The sequence below is a fragment of the Nanorana parkeri genome, unplaced genomic scaffold (genome assembly GCF_000935625.1).
Source record: "Nanorana parkeri isolate BGI_ZX_2015 unplaced genomic scaffold, ASM93562v1 scaffold928, whole genome shotgun sequence".
Classification (NCBI taxonomy): Eukaryota; Metazoa; Chordata; class Amphibia; order Anura; family Dicroglossidae; genus Nanorana; species Nanorana parkeri.
The window spans coordinates 546,594-558,724 of record NW_017307196.1 but is presented as its reverse complement, the minus strand read 5'-3'; positions in this window follow the sequence as shown (position 1 = coordinate 558,724).

Sequence of the window (12,131 nt, the reverse complement as noted above, 5' to 3'; positions counted from 1 at the left end):
GAAAATGTGGGGTCAGCTGTGAACTGCTGTGAAGTCCCTGAACTTTGTCCTCTTTATAGGGGAAACATGCAACAATCAAAGAGGGAAAGGTTGGCGGCCGAAATCACAGGAACCGGACCGATGTTTATTTGAATAAGACGAAGCAGGAGAGGGGAGGATATACGCCAGAAGAGCATGTGTGGGTCAGCTCTAGAGGGGATAACATATCCTGTTCTCCCTGGTCCTGGCAAGATATAAGAGACAGCAATATGTCCTGTGTGGAATGAGAAGAATGGATTGCTACCCATCACACAGCAATGTGAGGCTGACGAGATGGAAGGGATCGGCTGACACCGCCTTGCACACAGACCTGAACTGTACAACACAGCCATGTAATCCAAATAAACCAAAAGCCATCACCTAGCTCTGTTCGGCAGGACCCATCACTAGCACATACTCGGACTATCAACCATGGGAACTACAGACCTCAATGAGTGTTCTCACATTGCTATCTGACAGCAATTTAAAGTCTATCTTCTACACTAAAGAACAGAAATGCCGCAGGTTCCTTGTGCCGCTGAAATGTGTCTATTTGGCCTCTTAGATGAGAAGAGCTGGACTCGCTATACACGACTAGGGAAGGGAAACACTTTTTATGGCCTACAAAACTATAGCCATCTGTTGGACCCATTCCCCCTCCCCAACATAGCCCAATGGAAGGCCTTTGTCAACCAGGTAAAGTCATATATGAGAAACCAAATTGTCCCCAGAAACATCCCAATATCTGGGAGCTCTGGTGTGAAACTATATCTCCAAGGGATCCCAGGTGACCAGCCCACGTTCTACACTTTGTACGTCTTTAAATTTTAATGAATACTCCTTGTGATGTTTATTGTGCGATTGAAGATTATATACGTAGTAGGAATGTACCAATACCGGTTTTTCGGTATCGAGTACGAGTACCAATATTTTGTTTCAGGTAGTCAGGAGGCGGGTCATTACTCACCGTCTGGCTTCCTGATTACACGGGAAGCTGGCTCCATGTTCAAGTAGCAGGGAAGCTATCGCAGCATTACAAGTACTCACCCAAATACTAGGTATCGACACCGATACTAGTATCGGTATCGGTGCATCCCTAATACGTAATAATTCACTAGAGGTGGTCATGGTTAAAGTATAACTTCATTATATTCATTTACAAATACACTCTGATTTGTTTGTGCATCTTATCTGCCTTCCAAGCTATCTTCTGCAAACTACAAGTCCCCCTGACCCTATGTAATGCAGACGGAGAGAGGAAGACATTTTTGTAGCCAAATCAGAAAAGCAGCATTGGTGACAACTATGGCTCCCTCCATTGACCCAGCTATATGCCGCATGACAAACCGCAATTAGATGGAGTCAAGGAGCATAGGACAATTCTATGCTCCATCCACTGGCCGGAATGCCACACAAATGGCAATCGCCGAGCTATACGCTGGGTGGGGATTTTATACACTAGCTCCTTACAGTTAACTTTTTACAGGCCCCAAGACCTATCCCATTTGCAGACATCAGGAGCTTGCTAAGCATAATGGGAATTGTGCATTTAGGCATCTATCTGCCCCGACGGATGGTCTGTTTCTCAGTTCAAATATGAACAGAAAAAAGCAAAAAGACTTGCGAGTAGGGTTGCCACCTTTTCTTCAAGTGAAACCCGAACACTGTAGCAATGAGCGGACATTTGTTTGAGGAGAATGAGTCGTGGCTTATTCATATGTAAATAGCACCGCCTATTCATATGTAAATATCACAGTTGAGACTATTTTCAGTGGGGGGCCAGTAGCTCCTATCTTATTTTGATTGCCCCTGTCTCTCTGACATCTTGTGTCTGGGTTTCTGCTGCCATGAAACCCGGAAACAGCATTCAAAACCCGGACTGTCCGGGTGAATCCTGGACAGGTGGCAACCCTACTTGCGAGCTATAGATCGACCTTCCCCTGAGGTCCGAGAGACTTGCTTGCAGCTGTTATGCATTCACAAAAGTCTTCACTTGCACTTGAGAGTAAGGATGGGCTGCATGTTCGAGTCGACCATAGGTTCGACTCGAACATTGCATGTTCTGGAACACGAACTCAAAGACTTTGTGCCGCTGACAGCGATTACTCACTTTGGTGTGATGTATGGACTGTTTTGTGGCGCTTTTACAGAAGAAGAGATCGGAGGCGCCTGGCGGGTGATGTGTTGCTTCAAGGACGCTATTTGGTGCGCAAGGAAGCGCCTCACCCTCCGGAGGGAGAGTATGTCCATTGAGGACTGTCGCAGACTGATTATCAGTCTGCTCAGAGACTATCACCTTATGGACTTTCAGGAGGAAGAGGACGTCTGAGAAGATATCCCCTCTCCCCCCCTCTCCTTTTTGTGTCTCTTGTCCTTCAATAAAGCTTCGGGCCTGTGAACTCTTTCCCCTCCCTTACCCCCTCTCCCCTCTCCCCCATCACACCTGTTGCTTTGTTGTAGGTTAAAGTAGAGCTCTACTTTTGTGGAAATAAATGGGAGTTATTGGCAAGTGTCTAAAAATAGACCTTGTTCTCTGTGCTGCCATCACATCCTGCATGAGCATCAGATCACATCCCAGCATGAGGATCAGGTTGCCTAGTGATTCTAATAAAGGAGAACAAAGTGAAATCTGAACTGAATAAAGATTCACTGGAGAGTTACGTTCTCCGGTAACACGCTGGTCAAGATTACGGCTCATGCTTCCCCTGCTACAGGGAATCGGAGTAAAAACGAAGATTCGTATTTACTGACTCAGGACAAGAGGGATACATTAAGTGGGTGTCCCAGGTGATTAGTAGGAAGTAGTGACACTGCCCTGTGGTGCTATGGCCCTGTGGTGCTTAGTGCCCGCTGGTGCCGTAATTGCCATGGTAAGAAGGACGGCAATGGTAGCAAATATAGCAATACCCATACTTCCTGTCTTGTGGTCCTGTGGTGCTTAGTGCCCATTGGCACTGCATTGCCATGGTAACAAGGATGCCAGTGGTATCAGGCATAGTGATTCCCATACTACCTGTCCTGTGGTGCTCAGGTCCTTAGTGCCTGCTGGTGACGCATTGCCATGGTAACAAGGATGCCAGTGGTAGCGGGCATAGTGATTCCTATACTTCCTGTCCTGAGGTGCTCTTGTCCTTAGTTCCTGCTGGTGACGCATTGCCATGGTAACAAGGATGCCAGTGGTAGCTGGCATAGTGATTCCCATACTACCTGTCCTGAGGTGCTCTGGTCCTTAGTCCCTGCTGGTGATGCATTGCCATGGTAACAAGGACGCCAATGGTAGCAGGCATAGTGATTCCCATACTTCCTGTCCTGAGGTGCTCTGGTCCTTAGTGCTTGCTGGTGATGCATTGCCATGGTAACAAGGACGCCAATGGTAGCAGGCATAGTGATTCCCATACTTCCTGTCCTGAGGTGCTCTGGTCCTTAGTGCTTGCTGGTGATGCATTGCCATGGTAACAAGGACGCCAATGGTAGCAGGCATAGTGATTCCCATACTTCCTCTCCTGAGGTTCTCTGGTGCTTAGTGCCTGCTGGTGATGCATTGCCATGGTAACAAGGATGCCAATGGTCCCGGGAATAGTGATTCCCATACTTCCTGTCCTGTGGTGCTTAGTGTCTGCTACCATCGCATTGCCATGATAACAAGGATGCCAATGGTAACGGGCATAGTGATACCCACACATGGTTGACCTGTTATTATACTGAAGCCTGTTATAGCACTTTTAGAATCTGAGCCCTGGACCCCAAATTGGAGGTGAATGGGGCGGCGCCACAACCAAACGCTTGCCATGCAGTTGTCATGCAATAGTTCACTGACAAATCCCCCTCGGGATCCAAAAAAAGAACAAACCAGAAGGCGGCAATATCGCCAGCCAGCCGCGGCTCTACTGCCCTCTGTGGATCACTTTTCACAGGGCATTGGAGCCTGCCGCCCGTCTAAATGAGGCCCAAACCCAATACCTGCCCTGACACATCAGTGGACTGATAGCCACCAGTGTCGAAGTGGTTAAACAAAATCACCCGAATTTATAAAGACGTCAGACAATCGAAAAACAGTAAGCTAGATATCCCGGGGCCATGCTGTGACCTTGAAAGTAAAAATGAATACAGATTGGGATAAGATGACTAAATAAATACTCAGGTAGATTATGGCTAGGCCGAATATGTTTGTTGCTATGGAAACCAGGCTAGTAATATTGTCGGTCCACACAATAACATCCTTTTCCTGGTACTGTGTGCTTCTTCACATTCGACATACGAGTGAATATTCGGAAAAGTCTCAAACGGGAGGCGTGGAAAAAAAAACAAAACACAAAATGTTGAAAACAAAGTCAGCGCATAAAAAAAAAAAAGGTACAACGAATGTCAAAACTTTCCGAATGGAATAGTAATAAAATAGTGAGCGGAGAGGAAGGAGGTCGGACACTTCAGAGGAATAAAATGAGACCATTATTGGATAAATACAGAGCGCTATTCTTTTATTATATTTCAAAACGTACAGCGCTAACCGTCCTTCAGAAGTGCATATAAGAACTCCGACGTTCAGGTCAGGGTTTTAACAAGTGCTAAAGAATTATTATTAATTAATAAAACATTCAGTGAAGGGGTGTGTCTCAAAATAATCAATGTGAATCGGTTGTGTGAACAAATAAAGTTCATAACACATCAAAACAAACAATACATAAACTTATCTAATAAAATGTAATAAACTGTGAATATATGTATCATGTGTAAGTGATTCTAGTTAATAAATAGTGAATGGACAAACAAAGTGTACCCTTTGAATAAAATAAATTAAACTTTTTCCGATGTATGTGAATAGTCCAAATCTTTTGTAGTTTTTTTATTTAAAAGTCTTTAAAAATCCATAAATATAAGACACTTCGAGAGTGAAGATTCGGTGCAGTAATGTGTACAACGAAAATCCAAAAAAAACGAAGAAAAAATGAAGAAAAAAAATGAAGACAAAAATAAAGAGCAAAGTGTAGAAAAAATGTGGAAAAAATGTAGAAAAAATGCAGCAAAAATCCCCTCAAGGGAATGCACTCACCAGATCCGCAGATGTTAAACACGTTTGTTTCATCAAGGTAAGTCCACAGCTCCGTCTTTAATATCCACGCTCGATCACGCTTCAGGGAAGGAAAGGTCTCCCGTTTTATCCGTGATGTTTAAGCGGAATATCCTCGTATTTTAGGGGTCCCCCCGGTGGGATATCCAATCATATAATCAAAATAAGACATACGCTCATAGCGTAGTAAAACCCAGGTTTATTATAGTAATACAGCATACAAGTTTAAAAAAACGCGCTAAACTATATTTAAAAAGGCCGGCTGGTCACTTTAGGCGTGATGCCTGTTAGACTGGATCAAATGACGTGAGAATAGGCCCGCCCCCGACGCGTTTCGTCACACAGACGTTCTCAAGGGATGGCAGGTCTACCCTCATCATTGTCCAGTCCGTTTAAATAGTTTTTTCTCTTCAATCAATTAATTAATTAATTACAACCCTAATGACAAATTGGTGCCGGGTTCATCTAAAAGGTTAATATCATACATATTCACTGTCACCGTGAACCCAGTGATTACGGCAATAATAAAAACATTTCTTTAGAAGTAAAAGTCTCTAGATAAATTATAGGAGGACACAAAGAAAAACGGAGGAAAAACAATACCCTAAGGGAATTCCACACCAAACGGGACCAAGTGATCAAACTCTGTCCTACTTTATATCTGACAGGTGTGCAATACAACTAAATCCTTTAAAGTATATCTGGCAAATACAGTCCAGGACTGATAGTTTCATCAACATCTTCTGTAAATATATCTAACTACATACAATTATCATTATTGGTAAACATATACATTTATATGTTATACACTATAACAATGTAATCATAAACAGTAGGGGTGGGGAGCAATCTCGATGAGAGTTACATATAACCTTAGATTGAATAATGTTAATTGAGTGCAAAACGAAGGTTCTATTATATAGGTTAATATGATCCCTAAATAAGAACGTAATTCTCTTTTAATTAGGGCTTTCTTTTATTGCACAGGAGCGTGAGATGGTAAATGTGAACGCAAAGTCTGAGACAACCCCGCCGAAAAACTGGCTTCTGTTTTACAGGGATCCCAACCTGAAAGAAGCAATTTCAGGGAGGTGCCCTTCTCATTTCAGGGAGGTGCCCCCCCCCCCCCCCCTAATAGCCAATAGGAATCTAGCTATGCAATCCTATGCTGGGTTTTTTTCCTGACTTACGTGTTTTTCTCCCGGGCGGCCGGGAGAGTTGGGATGTCTGGATTTCTGTCAGGGGGTCCGGTGCAGAGATTCCCCCCCCAAAATTCCCCAGTACATTTGTTCTTGGCATCCTGGTCATTTCTCCAGCTGATGTAGCCAGAGAAAAAGCTGAAGCAGAGAAGAAGAAGAAGAAGAAGAAATCAGCTTCTCCGGGGTGTCCAATAGACCCCTGATGTCTCTATAAAGAGGACATGTCACTGTATCTGTACCATCACATAGGGGGCTTGTTAACCCGTAAGAAATTAATTCTGGTACCGTGTTGCATGACTGAATAAATGTCAGTTAAAGCAAGGGCATCCCGAGGCTGGATGACGTCATTGCGCAGCAGTATTCTGATACCTGCCGGTATGGACTTGGTGATGGACGCCGGAGAGAGGAGGGGACAGTCACCCGGCGGGATAAGGTATGCCACCGGGTCCCCTCCTCTCTCCTGATACTGTCGGGCGTTCGGTCCATGACCGAGCGCCTGACTTTTCAGAGGGGGGTGACATCAAAATGACTGTGAGTCATTTTGGTGTCACCCCTCCAATGGTGTCACCCTTGTGCGGGCAGCACCCCCCTTGTGACGCCACTGAGTTAAAGTACCTTAGCGCTGAATACTAAAAAATGGCCTGTACCCGAAGTGGGTTTGACCCCACCTCCCGGACTTCAAGTGGTTAAATCTTAACCTGTCCCTTTACACCTAACCCTTTCTTAAAGCTGAAGCCCAGTCAAACTATGAAATGAACAATCTGATGTGTAATTTTGTCCTTACAGTCCTGAAAAATGCCCAAACCTGCACTGCCAGATGAGTGACCTGACTTTCCTCTAACAATGCAGTACAGCTTTGGTCACCTGCCTTGCCCCAGCCTGTGACTGGACAGGAAATATGAATTTGGCTCAGAAAGCAGCGCAATATGTCCGGAGAAAAAAAAAAGTATAATGTATCTATTGCTTGCAGGCTCTCCAGCGTTGTATTTCCACACCAGCAAATCTTATACTGGTTTAACAACTCCATGCTGTCGTAGTGAAATTCCAGAGTAAAAGTCACTGGCCTCTAGGTGATGATCGCATTTCTCCAGCCAGTTTTTCTACATCAAGGTATCAAAGTAAAAGAAGAAAACAGAGCCACAGTCGCTGAATGTTCCATGTGAGCCCAGGGTGTCAAGGGCCCGGCCCCTGGGGAAGCGTCATCCCTCCATTCTGGGCTCACAGTACTGCTGTACTGAATGTGGATTACACGTCATTTGAGTTACTACCGTCCAGTACAAGAGGAAGGACTGCCCAAGGGAAGAGAAGGAGGTAGAGGAGGGAAGAGAAGGAGGTAGAGCAGGGAAGAGAAGGAGGCAGAGGAGGAAAGAGAAGGAGGAGGAAGAGGAGGAAAGAGAAGGAGGAGGAAGAGGAGGAAAAAGAGGAGGTCCGTGGAGGAGGGAAGAGAAAGCGGAAGAAGAGGAGGGAAGAGAAGGAGGAAGAAGAGGAAACAGGGGAAGAGGGAAAAAGAGGAGGAAGAGACCACCCAGATGCTAATGGCTCCCTCTAGTGGCCAATCTGCAAATCAGCAATACATGACAGAACTCCATACAACAGAGAATAGCTGAAATGAACGGCACCGCCCCATTAATGCCATCGCTGCCTTTTAGTGCCCAGGACATGTGGGCGAGTCACAAATGTTTCCACCTCCTGCTCCTTCACGGCACTGAGCAGACACCATGAAGAAACAACATTGTAACAATTTAATGGCCGGGTCATAAAATGTCGTATTTACTGAAAGCAATCAGCTGGTCTGCAGCCTATTAAAGGGCACTGGGCTGTAAAATGCCCTATTGCTTCACTATGCTGGGTGATAAAAACTGTCATCACACAGGTCTCCGCCCACAATAAAACACGAGATCCCTGAAATACCTCCGCCACATTGAAAACAACATCTTCTATACAACTCCAGCTCATTGAAAGCAGATGTTACCCGGCCTGGTGGGGAAACATTGCTCACAAGTGTTTTTCTGGATCAATGACTGCAGCGTCTTAAAGTGGACACAACATCATGTTAACGAATGTTCAATAATGTGTATAAGCGTAACACTAACTTCCATAGAGGTCACAATACTCCCCCCGGTAATGCCTTGATCCGCTTTTCTTTGCAGAATTATTACAGCACCATCTTTGTTCAGGCATTACCCAGTGTCATCATCTACTTGAGATGCCGCCTCAGAGATGACACTGTCATGTAAGCGCTGCTGCCTCTGCAGTGCTTGGCTGTGTTTGCAAATGTCTGACACAGATCAGCCCCGCTGCAGCCTCTCAGCTTGTGACTCATTATAAGGTCCCATTCAGACCTGAGCGTTTTGTAGATTGAATGCTTAGGCACTGCAACACTCAACAGGAGGAATTCTATTGTTTTCAATGACCCCTGTGTACATCTGAGCATTCTGCTGCCTGTAACAAAATGCTTGTAGTTCAAAAAAGTACATGAGCTTACGTTGGGGCAGAGTCCAGCTATTTGGCCCCAATAGATTTCAAAGGGAACACCTGAAAAACGTGCAAAAACTCTCTCAAAGCACTTTTTTTTTTTTGGTCTAGTAACTTGCTTTTAATTGGCTAAAAATAATAAAAATGCTTAGGCCTTAACCCCTTAGTGACCAATGACGTACAGGCAGGGGTGTCACGAGGCCGGGTGTCACCTGGTCTCCAGACCGGGGGACACCCATTGACGCCTGATGTCAGTATTGATGAGCCCAAAGGAGGACCACACTACCTTGCATGTTCCAAGGACAAACCAAATATAAAACCACAAGGACATCATGGTGGTAAATATTGAAGAGCCGGTCAGCTTGCCCATCCAATATAAGGCCAACTAATGGACACTTGCTCAGGCAGGCAAATCAGTCTACTCAAGTGTCCGTTGTTAAAGTGTCCGTTGTTAAAGGAGAACTATGAGGTGAGTGCTTTTCACTCACCTCATAGTTCTAGCCGACCTGTGACAATGAGACTGTCACAGGTCGGCTTAGTAGATCGGGAAGTGAGCGAACACATACCGGCGTTCGCTCACCTCTCGATCCTGTCACAGCTCTCTGCCGTGACAGGGGAGGGGCTGTATTCCCCCCTCCCCGCTCCGATCCGCCAGCGCTGACTGGCGGAACGGACGGGAGAGGGGGCGGGTACAGCTGGCTCTGGCTCTGCCTCTAGATAGGCAGAGCCAGCTGTCACTCACGCAGCTGGGCGGATCCAGACATAATTGTCGGGATCCGTTTCAGCTGCGGTGTCTCAGTATACCGCGAGCTGTAGCTCCCTATATACTGAGCTTAGGGTGACGGGAGGACGCTAGTTTGTGTGCTCCCGTTACTCTGAGAACTATGGGGAAAAGCTCTGACCCCATAGTTCTCCTTTAGGCCTTGTTCACACCAAATGCAGACCAGATCCGGTCAGGTTTCTGCACGCGCACGATGCGTTTTTGACGCGTTTTTGATGCGTTTTTTTTTTTTCCCCAGGAAGCTAACAAGGTTATGAGGTCATTTCCTTTTACCTCTGACCTTTCATTAGCTGTTCCGATTATTTCCTGCTTCCTCTGACCTTGTTTCACATGTTAAATTGTTGCAACATGGATCCATGGGATGCAGGCATGCTCCTGGTGATGGTTATTATACTGCTACGCCAAAGTGCTGTAAGGAGACGTCGCTTTTGGGTGCATCCATTGATGAGAGAAAGAGATCCAAAGGGCCAGTTTGGGACTCTATATCCAGACCTTCATGCACACCCAGACAAGTTTTTTTCATACACCCGCATGTCGATATCTAGGTAGGAATGTTTGCATGTGATGTGTCCCTTGTGATGGAATCTATCTCACACTCTCTCTCTCTCACACTCTCTCTCTCTATCACTCTCTCTCTATTTCTCTAGCAATCTCTCTCTCTATCACTCTCTCTCTCTATAACTCTATCTCTATTTCTCTAGCAATCTCTCTCTCTCTCTCTCTCTCTCTCTCTCTCTATAACTCTCTCTCTCTATTTCTCTAGCAATCTCTCTATCACTCTCTCTCTATTTCTCTAGCAATCTCTCTCTCTCTATCACTCTCTCTCTCTCTCTTTCTCTATAACTCTATCTCTATTTCTCTAGCAATCAATTTCTCTAGCAATCTCTCTCTATATCACACTCTCTCTTTCTCTATATCTTTCTCTCTACTTATCTAGCAATCTCTCTCTATCACTCATTCTCTATCGCTTAATTCTCTCTCATTCTCTATCACTCATGACAGATGACCATAGAGGTTTTTTTTCTTTATGGTTATTTTTTTCCCATTGAATTGCATTGCGTTGCGTTTTTGATGCGTTTTTGATGCGTTCCAGACCAGATCCAGAGCAGGTAAAATAGGGCTTGCCGCATTTTTTTCATCCGGTCTGGATCTGGTCTGGATCCGCACGCTGCGATGTGAACTGGAGGTCAAAATACCATAGGAATACATTGGACGCAGTTTTGATCCGGTCTGCACCTGCTCTGGTCCGGATCTGCTCCGCGCTTGGTGTGAACAAGCCCTTAAAGTGTCCGTTGGGATACTTTGGGGATTCTTCTTTTACTGAGTATTAGAAGCTCAGAGGGTTGTGGGTTGAGACTCCCTGTCCCCTGTGACATAATTGCCCATAGTAAGAAATATGGATCCCGCTCTAATAAAGATGAAAGGACCTTCTTTATTAGGTCAATTAGCAACAGAGTTCTCTACCTTTTTTAGTCACGGCACCCTTTGAAAGTATGCAAAATCTCAAGTCACCCCAGTCTAAAATGTCATCAATTTTAAGGGAGACCCCATGCAAAAACATTGGGTTTCCCCCTTCACATTGAAGTGGCCCCTTTAAATCAAGATCAACGCTTCACATTACCCTTTGCAGCAGTAGCCCCCCTTCACATCAGGAACCCCATTTTCACATTAGAAGCCCCACTTTCATATCAGAGTCCCCCCTCTGTCACATAAGAGTTTCCCGTTTACATTAGGAGCCCCCTTCACACCAGTCTTCATTGCCCCCTTCACATCACAGTCCCTCTATCAAACTGGCTGAGAAAGACTGCGCTAATAACACTTAGCAGGCTGATTGCGAATATCTGCAGAATTAAACATAACCTTTCCAAATTGTATTTTCGGAGATTTGCTCATCACTAGATGCCAGTCGAATGTTTGATGCCAATGACACATGGTAGGAGACATGGGCAGTGGCACGTACAGGCACGCCATATTGCACGCTCCCCGACCGAGACAAACTCTGGCCAAGTGGCAACCTGGCATGATAGCAAGTGCATACGCGAAACAACAATGATAAACGTCAAAGGGGGGCCCATAGGGTTCCTATTCATGGTCCGCGATCTACGTCCACCCCTGCTGGCCAATTATAACGCTTCAATAAATGAAGACAGGATTATACAGGCAAAGTGACATCTGTATAACCTCATTAGAACTTGATTCTCCCATCTCGCTTTGATAACAGCGTGAAATGCGGTCCTATCTGCATTGTGCAGTTGTGTCCAAGCTGCTGGAGACTGCTGAGATGTTTATTACTCTTCTCAAAACTTGGATCGTTCCAGAATTTTCTAAACTTTCCTTGTGCGCATCAAGCAGAGCGCTGGCGGAACATCATAACATCTCATAGTACATTTTATATCATGGAGGCAGATTGTCCTGGTGCAGAGCACTGGTAGAGAAGTAACAGCTGATGTGACAGAGCATTTTATGTACAATTTTTAGAGAATTATATATTTATATTTTATTTATTAATACTAAATATTTCTAATATTAACACTGATGCAGTGGATGCAGATCCTCGAAACATGTTTGATCTCCTGGAACCTTTCATATA